Source organism: Salmo salar, unplaced genomic scaffold (genome assembly GCF_905237065.1).
Source record: "Salmo salar unplaced genomic scaffold, Ssal_v3.1, whole genome shotgun sequence".
Taxonomy (NCBI): domain Eukaryota; kingdom Metazoa; phylum Chordata; class Actinopteri; order Salmoniformes; family Salmonidae; genus Salmo; species Salmo salar.
Genome location: NW_025550201.1, coordinates 1 through 14,443, shown reverse-complemented (window position 1 = coordinate 14,443; position 14,443 = coordinate 1). Strand labels below are relative to the sequence as shown.

Below are 14,443 nucleotides of genomic sequence, written 5' to 3'. Positions count from 1 at the left end.
GACTTCAACTGTGTGCGCGCACATATATCATTTTTTTATTTTTATACATTTGACCAATCACAAGTGAGGCACCGCCCCTAACGCACTAATCGGCGGGCAACTACTGAAACCAGCAGACACTCTGCCCTTCATGAAATTAGTTTGACACCCCTGTACTAAAGAGTAATCATTTTCTGAATTGAAGTCAGAATGGTGATTTCAATTCTGACTGGAATGGTTTCCCTTCAGCCCATTCTCAGATGTGTGTAAAGGTTGCAATTCACCTGAGAAGATTACCTTGGACAGGTGTAAGTCTGCCATCCTGTCCAATCGGTGTCTGTCCCCTCAGTAGTGTGCGGCTCCCGTCAGGTGTCACACCTGACCCCGAAGGCTGTATCGTTGAGCACTTCTCCGTATCTATATTCCAGATTTTCCCCATGACAGCTTTGGTACCGTTGAAGAGCAGGGTCTGTCTTTTCTGGAAGAGAGTCAGAGATAAGCAAACAGCAGATTGAAGAGTAAAGGCATCCGCATGTTTCCCAGCTGAAACAGTTTGGAACAGTTTGTGCATATATTCTGACGTTTTGGACTTCGGCAAGGGTTTTTTCAGGTGGTCGGGCACACGTTTTAATCTAGGCATGCCGAAGTCGGTAGCCAAAGTCTACGTGCCCTTGTCGGCCATTGGTCAACAGTAGGGATTCTTCAATAAAAACTACCTGTTGTCATTCAATGAGAGACAACTCGTCCTCATGCACATTTTTTTACCCCCCACTTACCGCACCAAACATCCTCGTCAGATGCAAAATTGCATCTTCTCTGCAAAAACATCAAAATTGACAGATTTATCTTAGATGAATTCTGACTATTTTGAGGAAGGGTATACTGGTTATGGCGTTTCAAAATAGATAAAACAGAACTATTGCCACTTTCTCATTTTTCAAGTGAAGGCCTTCAGGGATATGCGAGCACACTCGTTCGGGTCGCCGAGCACTGCGCCAGCAGAACTGAAGCATGCTGACATCTTAATATGCCCAGAAGTGGCCTTCTGACTAGGTGACAGTTAAACACCATAATTAGGGTGTTAGGTGATGCGACAAACAATGGACGCTATGCAAGAATTCTACAAAAAAACAGCAGTAGACAAATCCATTTTCACTAAGTATCAACGGGGGTCGTCAAAATACATAAATCAATGGAAAACGGCAGTTGTTACCCATGTCTACAAATTTACGCAATATGAGTTAAAATGGAAACCAAGTGCCGTGCTAAGAACTTTCAACTGTGGGACAGCCCTTTTTGTGAAACCTGCGAAATCAGTGTGTTCATATATGCGCTTCGCGGAAGGCATTCCTCAACCTACCAGAGTAAGATCGATTTGACATTGTATTGCTAAGAAGTATTGGAAAGTCCTGAGGGTGTTTCACGGTCATCGGATGTCCTTTGACTGAAGTATGAGGTAAAACATTTCGTTCGGCTCCGTCATTGCATTTTTTCTATCAGAGACGCGAAAAAAAAAAACGAAAAAAAAAAATATGGTTACAAAGTAGTTTCATAGCTACATTGTGATGCATGGGTTGTCAGGGATTGGTCCAAATTCACGTTCCGCCAACCCCATTTCCATGACAAGTGCTAGCTTGCTAGCTGTGTGGGCAACAGGGAGTGCTGCGCAGCATTGGCTTTATTGTGCCAGCGGCGAATTGTGTGATTGGTTTTATTCTTTCAAGTGAAAAGTAACAGAACTCAGTGGCTACAGTTCTACAAACGATAAATGCATAGATAAATACCAGTGAACTGAAAATGTGTCCCATCTGCCTAGCCCGCTCCTGAGACTAGGCTAATTATTTGCTGGAAAAATTGCAGTTCGTCCTCCCATCACAAGAGTAACTCATCACAACCAAAAATAACTAGTGATTTCCTCGCCCAAAAAAATACGATACTTAAAATTTTACCAGCCTTAAGCATTCTAGTACAGTTAAATAGTAAACACACACACACACACACACACGCAGCGGTCTTAGGCACTGCATGGGGCAGCAGGCAGCCTAGTGGTTAGAGCGTTGGACTAGTCACGGAAAGGTTGCAAGATCGAATCCCCGAGCTGACAAGGTAAAAATCTGGCGTTCTGCCCCTGAACAAGGCAGTTAACTTATCTAGGGTAGGGGGCAGTATTTTGACGTCCGGATGAAAGGCGTGCCCGTAGTAAACTGCCTGCTACTCAGGCGCAGAAGGTAGAATATGCTTATTATTAGTAGATTTCGATAGAAAACTCTAAAGTTTCTAAAACTGTTTGAATGATGTCTGAGAGTATAACAGAACTCATATGGCATGAAAAAACCTGAGAAAAATCCAACCAGGAAGTGTGGAAATCTGAGGTTGTAGTTTCAGGTGATTGCCTATACAGTATATAGTGACTTAGGGTTCATTTTGCACTTCCTAAGGCTTCCACTAGATGTCAGTCTTTAGAATGTTGTTTCATGCTTCTACTGTGAATAGGGAGAAGAAAAAAAAAGAGCTCCTGGAAGTAAATGAGTGAGAAAATGACATGAGCTCAGTGGCGTGCACACACACGTGAGAGTTAGCTGTGTTCCTTTTCTTTTTTGAAGACAAAGGTTTTGTCCGGTTGGAATATTATGGAACATTTATGATAAAAACATCCTAAAGATTGATTCTATACATCGTTTGACATGTTTCTACGAACTATAATATAACTTTTGACGTTTCGTCTGAACTTATTGCGCGAGCAAAGCGCATTTGGAGTACTCGACCGAACAAAAAGGAGGTATTTGGACTTTAACGAAACAAATTAACATTTATTGGGAAACTGGGATTCCTGGAAGTGCATTCCGACAAAGCTCAAAAGTGAATATTTATAATAATATTTCTGAGTTTTGTTGACTCAAATGGCGGGTTTGGTTTCGTGTCTGAACGCTGTACTCAGATTATTGCAAAGTGTGCTTTCACTGTAAAGTTTTGAAATCTGACAGCGGTTGCATTAAGGAGAAGTGTATCTATAGTTCTTTGAATAACAGTTTAATATTTTATCAACATTTATGATGAGTATTTCTGTAAATTGATGTGCTCATTCACCGGAAGTTTTGGGAGGTAAAACATTTCACGCCAAAGTAAAATGGGGTTTTTGGATATAAATATTAACTTTATCGAGCAAAACATACATGCATTGTGTAACATGAAGTTCTACGAGTGCCATCTGATGAAGATCAAAGGTTAGTGATCAATTTTAGCTGTATTTCTGGTTTTTGTGACACCTCTCCTTGCTTGGAAAATGGCTGTGTGGTTTCTCTTGTCTAGGTGCTGTCCTAACAATCTATGCTTTTGCTGTAAAGCCTTTTTGAAATCAGACAATGTGGTTGGATTAACGAGAAGTTCATCTTTAAAAATGGTGTATGTTTGAGAAATATGAATGAGATTGTTGTTTTGAATTTGGCACCCTGCTATTTCACTGGCTGTTGGCAGTGTGTTCCGCCGGTGGGACGCTAGCGTCCCACATACCCCAGACAGGTTAACCCACTGTTTCTAATCGTCATTGTTTCTAGGACGTCATTGAAAATAAGAATTTGTTCTTAACCTCTCTAGGGTAGGTGGCACCAAATCGTCCCACCTACTCAACAGCCAGTGTAATCCCGTGGCGCGTTATTCAAATTCCTCGAAAAATCCAAAAACTTCAATTTTTCAAACATATGACTATTTTACACCATTTTAAAAAGACAAGACTCTCGTTAATCTAACCACACTGTCCGATTTCAAAAAGGCTTTACAACGAAAGCAAAACATTAGATTATGTCAGCAGAGTACCCAGCCAGAAATAATCAGACACCCATTTTTCAAGCTAGCATATAATGTCACATAAACCCAAACCACAGCTAAATGTAGCACTAACCTTTGATGTTCTTCATCAGATGACAACCCTAGGACATGCATGTTTTGTTCAATCAAGTTCATATTTATATCAAAAACCAGCTTTTTACATTAGCATGTGACTAGCATTCCCGCCGAACACTGCCGGTGAATTTACTAAATTACTCACGATAAACGTTCACAAAAAGCATAACAATTATAGATACAGACCTCCTCTATGCACTCGATATGTCCGATTTTAAAATAGCTTTTCGGTGAAAGCACATTTTGCAATATTCTCAGTAGATAGCCCGGCATCACAGGGCTAGCCATTTAGACACCCAGCAAATTTAGCACTCACCAAAGTCAGATTTACTATAAGAAAAATGTTATTACCTTTGCTGTCTTCGTCAGAATGCACTCCCAGGACTTCTACTTCAATAACAAATGTTGGTTTGGTTCAAAATAATCCATAGTTATATCCAAACAGCGGCATTTTGTTCGTGCGTTCAAGACACTATCCGAAAGGGTAAATAAGGGTGACGAAGCATGGCGCAATTCGTGACCAAAAAATTCTAAATATTCCATTACCGTACTTCGAAGCATGTCAACCGCTGTTTAAAATCAATTTTTATGCCATTTTTCTCATAAAGCAATAATATTCTGACCGGGAATCTGCGTTTAGGTAAACAGACGAAAGAAAATAAAGCACTCGGTCGACTCGGGCACACGCCTAAGCCCATAGTACTCTGATCGGCCACTTGCCAAAAGCGATAATGTGTTTCAGCCAGAGGCTGCCTCTATCGTTCAGCTTTTTCCCGGGCTCTGAGAGCCTATGGGAGCCGTAGGAAGTGTCACGTTATTGCAAAGATCCTCAGTCTTCAATAAAAAGAGCCAAGATGAAACACAATTTGTCAGACAGGCCACTTCCTGCATGGAATCTTCTCAGGTTTTGGCCTGCCATATGAGTTCTGTTATACACAGACACCATTCAAACAGTTTTAGAAACTTTAGGGTGTTTTCTATCCAAAGCCAATAATTATATGCATATTCTAGTTACTGGGCAGGAGTAGTAACCAGATTAAATCGGGTACGTTTTTTATCCGGCTGTGTCAATACTGCCCCCTAGCCCTAACAGGTTAGGACATCTACTTTGTGCATGACCCAAGTAATTTTTCCAACAATTGTTTACAGACAAATTATTTCACTGTATCACAATTCCAGTGGGTCAGAAGTTTACATACGCTAAGTTGACTGTGCCTTTAAACAGCTCGGAAAATTCCAGAAAATGTCATGGCTTTAGAAACTTCTGATAGGCTAATTGACATCATTTGAGTCAATTGGAGGTGTTCCTGTGGATGTATTTCAAGGCCCATCTTCAAACTCAGTGGCTCTTTGCTTGAAGTTGCAGACCTTCACAAGTCTGGTTCATCCTTGGGAGCAATTTCCAAATGCCTGAAGGTACCACGTTGATCTGTACAAACAATAGTACGCAAGTATAAACACCACGGGACCACACAGCCGTCATACCGCTCAGGAAGAAGACGCGTTCTGTCTCCTTGAGATGAACCTACTTTTGTGCGAAAAGTGCAAATCACAGAACAGCAGCAAAGGACCTTGTGAAGATGCTGGAGGAAACAGGTACAAAAGTATCTACATCTACAGTAAAACGAGTCCTATAATCGACAACCTGAAAGGCTGCTCAGCAAGGAAGAAGCCACTGCTCCAAAACCACAATAAAAAGGCCTGACTACAGTTTGCAACTGCAAATGGGGACAAAGATCGTACTTTTTGGAGAAATGTTCTCTGGTCTGATGAAACAAAAATATAACTATTTGGCCATAATGAACATCATCATGTTTGGAGGAAAAAGGGGGATGCTTGCAAGCCGAAGAACACCATCCCAACCGTGAAGCGGGGGGGGGGGCAGCATCATGTTGTGGGGGAGCTTTGCTGCAGGAGTGACTGGTGCACTTCACAAAACAGATGGCATCATGAGGCAGGAAAATTGTGTGGATATATTGAAGCAACATCAAGACATCAGTCAGGAAGTTAAAGCTTGGTCGCAAATGGGTCTGCCAAATAGACAATGACCCCAAGCATACTTCCAAAGTTGTGGCAAAATGGCTTATGGACAACAAAGTCAAGGAATTAGTGGCCATCACAAAGCCCTGACCTCAATCCTATAGACAATTTGTGGGCAGAACTGAAAAAGCGTGGGTGAGCAAGGAGGCCTACAAACCTGACCCAGTTACACCAGCTCTGTCAGGAGGAATGGGACAAAATTCACCCAACTTATTGTGGGACGCTTGTGGAAGGCTACCCAAAACGTTTTACCCAAGTTAAACAATTTAAAGCCAATGCTACCAAATACTAATTGAGTGTATGTAAACTTCTGACCCACTGGGAATGTGCTGAAAGAAATAAAAGCTGAAATAAATAATTCTCTACTATTATTCTGACATTTCACATTCTTAAAATAAAGTGGTGATCCTAACTGACCTAAGACAGGGAATTTGTACTAGGATTTAATGTCAGGAATTGTAAAAAACCGAGTTTAAAATGTATTTGGCTAAGGTGTATGTAAACTTCCGACTTCAACTGTACGCTTTGATGCTGGTAAAGTAGCCTCGCGCACCTACGGTGCTGGTCAGAAAAAAAAAGCTAGCTAGCTCATGGATGCAAACAATGTTCTTCCCCAAAAACATATGTTTCAGTAGCTATAGTTAGCTAACTATATAGCTAGGTGTCATCATCATTAAAAAAAAAAAAGTCATGTATAAGACAGTTCTTATTTGATTAATGGTGGTGGGACCCATCTATGTGAAGCTAGCCACGATAAGGATTAGCCACAATAGTGGACTTTGCGGTTAGCCTTAAATAAAAATATGTCATTGACAGTAATACAAATAGTAGAATTATGCCATAATTGAATAGATCATGCTAAACGAGGATTTATATATATATTTAATAAAAAGCAACAAAAGACAATGTTAATTTGACAAAAATCTGTTAATCACACTGGAGGTATTATACTTTAGAATTGCATTGAGGCATACTTATTTCACTGTACAGCCTTAACTATGGATTATGGATCAATGACATGGGGTATCAGTCTACTCAGTGACACCCAGAGAACATTAGCGTTGTAGCTCTTATTGCGGGACTCTGAAACAACTGAATTGAGCCACATTTGTCATCAACCTGTGTGTATTGAACACTATTCCTGAGGAAAAACAATACTGCGTGGATGTTTTGGAATCTGATAACTGAGGAGGACGTTGGGAAAAAAAAACATCTTGGGTATTGAGTAGACTGATAGCCCATTTCATTGATCCCCAATCCTTAGGTAACGCTGTACAGTGCAATATGAATGTCAATACACACAATAGGCCGACTGGGGAGGTGATTTCACAGTCACACGACAAGAGTTACAACGCTAATATTTGTGTAAACTCTTCTTCTTTAGAATTTCTAAGCAAACAGCTGGAGGCAGGGCTTTCTCCTATAGAGCTCAATTTTTATGGAATAGTCTGCCTACCCATGTGAGAGACTCAGTCTCAACCTTTAAGTCTTTACTGAAGACACATCTCTTCAGTAGGTCCTATGATTAAGTGTAGTCTGGCCCAGGGGTGTGAAGGTGAACGAAAAGGCTGGAGCAACAAACCGCCCTTGCCGTCTCTGCCTGGCCGGTTTCCCCTCTTTCCACTGGGATTCTCTGCCTCTACCCCTATCACGGGGGCTGAGTCACTGGCTTACTGGTGTTCTTCCATGCCGTCCCGGGGAGGGGTGCGTCACTTGAGTAGGTTGAGTCACTGACGTGGTCTTCCTGTCTGGGTTGGCGCCCCCCCATGGGCTGTGCCGTTGCGGAGCTCTTTGTGGGCTATACTCGGCCTTGTCCCGGGATGGTATGTTAGAGATATCCCTCCAGTGGTGTGGAGGCTGTGCTTTGGCAAAGTGGGTGGGGTTAAATCCTACCTGTTTGGCCCTGTCCGGGGGTTTCATCGGATGGGGCCACAGTGTCTCCTGACCCCTCCTGTTTCAGCCTCCAGTATTTATGCTGCAGTAGTTTATGTGTCGGGGGGCTAGGGTCAGTCTGTTACATCTGGAGTATTTCTCTTGTCTTTTCCGGTGTCCTGTGTGAATTTAAATATGCTCTCTAATTCTCTCTTTCTCTCTCTCGGAGGACCTGAGCCCTAGGACCATGCCTCAGGACTACCTGGCTTGATGACTCCTTGCTGTCCCCAGTTCACCTGGCCTTGCGGCTGCTCCAGTTCCAACTGTTCTGCCTGCAGCCATGGAACCCTGACCTGTTCACCGGACGTGCTACCTGTCCCAGACCTGCTGTTTTCAACTCTAGAGACAGCAGGAGCGGTAGAGATTGGCTATGAAAAAGCCAACTGACACTTACTCTTGCGTTACTGACTTGTTGCACCCTCAACAACTATTATTATTATTATTATTATTATTATACCATGCTGGTCATTTATGAACATTTGAACATCTAGGCCATGTGCTGTTATAATCTCCACCCGGCACAGCCAGAAGTGGCCACCCCTCATTGCCTGGTTCCTCTCTAGGTTTCTTCCTAGGTTTTGGCCTTTCTAGGGAGTTTTTCCTAGCCACCGTGCTTCTTCACCTGCATTGCTGGCTGTTTGGGGTTTTAGGCTGGGTTTCTGTACAGCACTTTGTGATATCAGCTGATGTAAGAAGGGCTATATAAATACATTTGATTTGGTGTTATGTGGGTGTCATCGAGTAGACTGATACCCCATGTCATTGCTTCACATTCCAACCTTGAGTAATATTATATAGTCTAAATATGGCATGATTCCACCAACTGTAACCTTCTGCGTCACTTTCAAAAGAGGTACTTTTATTTTGAAGGCAAACCGCAAATTCCACTACTGTGCCTAATCCTTATTGTGGCTAGCTTCACAACACAACCCGGTCGAGCGTCACTAGCCAGATGAAGCTAGCTGGCTGCTTATAACGTTAGCTTTGGGCAACAGGGTTAAGTAGCTGGCTATTTATTTTCATGAACTGAAGTTGAATTTTAATAGGCGAACAACAAGTGGCTACCTAGCTAATACTTCCTCACAAGGATTCCAGCTGCTACCCGCTGTTTATTATCCTTGCACAGTCACTTCACCCCCACCTACATTTACAAATTACCTCAACTAACCTGTACACCCGCTCACTGACTCGGTACCGGTGCCCCCTGTATATTGCATCGTTATTCTTATTGTGCTACTTTTTAAATTTTAGTTTACATGGTAAAGATTCTTACCGCTTCTTGAACAGCACTATTGGGTTAAGGGCTTGTAAGTAAGCATTTCACGGTGAAGTCTACACTTGTTGTATTTGGCCATGTGACAAATTAAATTTGATTTGAAATCATTGCTAAGTATAATGAAAATAACTACTGGTCATTGTTTTCAGGCTGGTTGTATTGGGGCTAGCTAGGTACCAAGCTAAAGCTGGCTAGCTACCCAGAAGTTGCAGTCAAACAAATAAATGGTTTATTACCAGCGCGGTATTGTAAACACATCGTTCGTGGCCGGTGTTTGCATACTTTTTTGTACAGCTTTGACAGTGCTACTGATAGTAGTGGTAGCGCTGGGGTGCACATGCAAATTCAAAACATACAACATTCTATAATATAACTTATGTGTCAAATTAAAAGCTTATTTAACGTGTCAAATAGTGTTAATTGAAATATATATTTTTTGACACAAAGACCCAAACGGCGTTCCATATTATGTTGTGAAGCTAACAGCAGTGACGCTATTACTGTGTAACTCCGGTAGAGCAACATCAGAAAAATAGCGCACTTAGTAGTGTGTACCAGTGCTCGACCAGTCGCAAAAGCCAACATCACCCACGACAGGTAACGGTTGATTGTCAAGGGCAATGAATCCCATTATCTTGGCGTTAATGGATTTCGACTTTGAGTTGTCTCGCTGAAATTGTATTACTCTTTCAAATGACTGCTCGATTCACACAGCAGACATTGTGGGCGAGGATTGAAATGCTGTGTTGCACGTGTAGCGCAACATTATACACGTTGTCATTACATCATGTGCATACCTATATAACGTAGGTACGTCAGCTTTGACATTGGTTTTGCACATAAGGCGTTAAACTAGACATCGGGCCGATACCGATGTTGGCACTTTTAGCTAATATCGTCCGATTCCGATATGTTGATATTTTGTGCATCCCTAAAAATAACATTACAACCTAACCCAACTCCGGCGTTGGCCTACCTTAGAAGTACGCTATGTTAGACTTATTTGGCACTCTATTCCTAATCAGTTGGGCTACTAAATACAACATAACTGATAAATAGGAACCCATCTTTTTGTGCATGCGTGGCACCTTACTGCTCAGTGTAGACTCCCAGTTCTGCATAAAACATCAACATATACAGTGGGGGAAAAAAGTATTTGATCCCCTGCTGATTTTGTACGTTCGCCCACTGACAAAGAAAGGATAAGTCTAATTTTAATGGTAGGTTTATTTGAACAGTGAGAGACAGAATAACAACAAAAATATCCAGAAAAACACGTCAAAAATGTTATAAATTGATTTGCATTTTAATGAGGGAAATACATATTTGACCCCCTCTCAATCAGAAAGATTTCTGGCTCCCAGGTGTCTTTTATACAAGTAACGAGCTGAGATTAGGAACACACTCTTAAAGGGAGTGCTCCTAACCGCAGCTTTGTTATCTGTAAAAAAAAGACACCCGTCCACAGAAGCAATCAGATTCCAAACTCTCCACCAAGACCAAAGAGCTCTCCAAGGATGTCAGGGACAAGATTGTAGACCTACACAAGGCTGGAATGGGCTACAAGACCATTGCCAAGCAGCTTGGTGAGAAGGTGACAACATTTGGTGAGATTATTCGCAAATGGAAGAAACACAAAAGAACTGTCAATCTCCCTCGGCCTGGGGCTCCATGCAAGATCTCACCTCGTGGAGTTGCAATGATCATGAGAACGGTGAGGAATCAGCCCAGCACTACACAGGAGGATCTTGTCAATGATCTCAAGGCAGCTGGGACCATAGTCAGCAAGAAAACAATTGATAACACACTACGCCGTGAAGGACTGAAATCCTGCAGCGCCGCAAGGTCCCCTGCTCAAGAATACATATACATGCCCATCTGAAGTTTGCCAATGAACATCTGAATGACAACTGGTGAAAGTGTTGTGGTCAGATGAGACCAAAATGGAGCTCTTTGACATCAACTCAACTCGCTGTATTTGGAGGAGGAATGCTGCCTATGACCCCAAGAATACCATCTCCACCGTCAAACAGAGGTGGAAACATTATGCTTTGGGGGTGTTTCTCTGCTAAGGGGACAGGACAACTTCACCGCATCAAAGGGACGATGGAATGTACCGTCAAATCTTGGGTGAGAACATCCTTCCCTCAGCCAGGGCATTGAAAATGGGTCGTGGATGGGTATTCCAGCATGACAATGACCCAAAACACACGGCCAAGGCAACAAAGGAGTGGCTCAAGAAGAAGCACATTAAGGTCCTGGAGTGGCAGGCAGCAGAACGTTCTCCACAGCGTCTCCAGACTCTGTCATGTCTGTCACGTGCTCAGTGTGAACCTGCTTTCATCTGTGAAGAGCACAGGGCGCCAGTGGCGAATTTGCCAATCTTGGTGTTCTCTGGCAAATGCCAAACGTCCTGCACGATGTTGGGCTGTAAGCACAACCCCCACCTGTGGACGTCGGGCCCTCATACCACCCTCATGGAGTCTGTTTCTGACCGTTTGAGCAGACACATGCACATTTGTGGCCTGCTGGAGGTCATTTTGCAGGGCTCTGGCAGTGCTCCTCCTGCTCCTCCTTGCACAAAGGCGGGGGTAGCGGTCCTGCTGCTGGGTTGTTGCCCTCCTACGGCCTCCTCCACTTCTCCTGATGTACTGGCCTGTCTCCTGGTAGCGCCTCCATGCTCTGGACACTACGCTGACAGACACAGCAAACCTTCTTGCCACAGCTCGCATTGATGTGCCATCCTGGATGAGCTGCACTCCTGAGCCACTTGTGTGGGTTGTAGACTCCGTCTCATGCTACCACTAGAGTGAAAGCACCGCCAGCATTCAAAAGTGACCAAAACATCAGCCAGGAAGCATAGGAACTGAGAAGTGGTCTGTGGTCCCCACCTGCAGAACCACTCCTTTATTGGGGGTGTCTTGCTAATTGCCTATAATTTCCACCTGTTGTCTATTCCATTTGCACAACAGCATGTGAAATTTATTGTCAATCAGTGTTGCTTCCTAAGTGGACAGTTTGATTTCACAGAAGTGTGATTGACTTGGAGTTACATTGTGTTGTTTAAGTGTTCCCTTTATTTTTTTTGAGCAGTGTACTTATTTCCCTCATTAAAATGCAAATCATTTTATAAAATTTTTGATATGCGTTTTTCTGGATATTTTTGTTGTTATTCTGTCTCTCACTGTTCAAATAAACCTACTATTAAAATTATATAGACTGATCATTTCTTTGTAAGTGGGCAAACGTACAAAATCAGCAGGGGATCAAAAACTTTCCCCCCCACTGTATTAACAACACGACAACCTAACTTTAAATGAATGAGTTTATTTTTTTAAATTCTTAAAACGTATTAGCATATTACATATCTAATTTGCATACAGTAGTATAAATGTTTTCTAATTTCATAAATTGTTACAAAATCAGTTTGGCATATAGCATGAAGATGTGATCATTTACCACCCTACTTTAAATTGGTCTTAAATTACTCTAATGATGTATCTCATACTGCCTGATTTGCATATTAATTTAATAAATTGTTCTTTCATTTGAATCATCTGTGTTCTACATCAGCCCTGAAAATGCCATGACAATATGACCACCCTATCTTTTAAGATATTGGACAAAACATGTTGAATCCTGACAGGTGATTACATTGACAAGGGATTCATATTGACCTGTCCGTGACCTTTTCCGATCGCTTAAAAATAAGATAAGCAATACAAAGTATAACACCAGAATGAAAGAAATTTTGAATCCCAACTCCCTATCATAACTAACTAGAAAGCATAGCTAGGCAAAAATCAAACATCCATAGTAGCAAGCTAGCGTCATACACACAAAAGCTTCTTTCCCTAAAAATTTGTACAAACATATTTACATCCGTTAGTTAGCATTTTATCCTTTGTCAAGATAATCCATCCATCCATGTGACAGGTGTAGCATATCAAGAAGCTGATTAAACAGCGTGATCATTACACAGGTGCACCTTGTGCAGGGAACAATAAAAGGCCACTAAAATGTGCAGTTTTGTCACACATCACAATACCACAGATGTCTCACGTTGAGGGCATCCTACAATTGGCATCCTGACTGCAGGGATGTCAAACAGAGCTGTTGCCAGAGAATTTAATGTTAATTTCTCTACCATAAGCCCCTACAATACCATTTTAGAGAATTTGGTTGGTTGGGTCTGGCTCCCAAGTGGGTGGGCCTATGCCCTCTCAGGACCACCCATGGCTGCGCCCCTACCCAGTTATGTGAAATCCATAGATTCCTTATATGAACTGTTGAAATTGTTGCGTTTATAGTTTTGTTCGGTACAGTATATTTCTGTAACGTTTGTGGCTAACGTTACCTGGAAATAGTCAAAGGCTAAAACAAACTACATGTAATGCCTGTCGTGGCTGGATATAGCCACCTAGCTAAATTATCAAGTAATAAAAGGACATTAACATTTGGTGTAGGTCGTTAGCTGTTGTAACCTAGCTAGCTAGTTTTTACCACTATGCTAAAACAACAGCACACGGAGTAGGGCCAGCTAGTTAGCTAACAGCCAGCCAGTTATTTCAGACAGCAAACCTTACCGTAGATTTCTTGTCTATACTTGTCCCCATAATCGCCGCGATTATTCAACTCCTTTTGTCCAATGTGAATTTTATGCTGCGATGAGAAAGATTCAGCGAAAGGATAAGATCTTTTAGGCATTTTTGGGGGGGGGCGAGGAACGTGCATCCAAACATAAAAAGCTTGCGGAGCAACGCCGGAAAAATACTCACTAGCGCGCGAACTAACCAATCCGATCATTGATCTCTTATCACGTGACTGTTTTATTTTGATTACTCAAACCACGTGTTTTTATTACACATGGGATAAACAAACGTACAGTCAATAACAAAATAGAAAAGTATGTATACACTGTGTGCAAATGAAGTAAGATTAGGGAGGTAAGGCAATAAATAGGCCATAGTGGCGAAATAATTACAATTTAGCAATTAAACACTGAGTGATAGATGTGCAGACGATGAATGTGCAAGTAGAGATACTGGGGTGCAAAGGAGCAAAAAATAAAACATAACAGTATGGGGATGAGGTAGTTGGGTGGGCTATTTACAGATGGGCTGTGTACAGGTGCAATGATCGGTAAGCTGCTCTGACAGCTGATGCTTAAAGTTAGTGAGGGAGATATAAGTCTCCAGCTTCAGTGATTTTTGCAATTACTTCCAGTCTTTGGCAACAGAGAACTGGAAGGAAAGGCAGCCAAATGAGGAGTTGGCATTGGGAGTGACTAGTGAAGCTCTGAGGAACTAACAAGGT

At 42.1% G+C, this 14,443-nt stretch overlaps 1 long non-coding RNA gene across 1 annotated transcript; it reads right to left on the bottom strand.

The window, feature by feature from the left end:
• Positions 1 to 307: 307 nt before the first annotated feature.
• On the bottom strand, positions 308 to 13,910 carry LOC123724038 (uncharacterized). Its single transcript, XR_006767648.1, has 2 exons — positions 13,714 to 13,910; positions 308 to 457 (listed from the first exon to the last, which is right to left on the bottom strand). It is a non-coding gene; the product is annotated as an uncharacterized lncRNA (long non-coding RNA).
• Between the last annotated feature and the right edge of the window lie 533 nt (positions 13,911 to 14,443).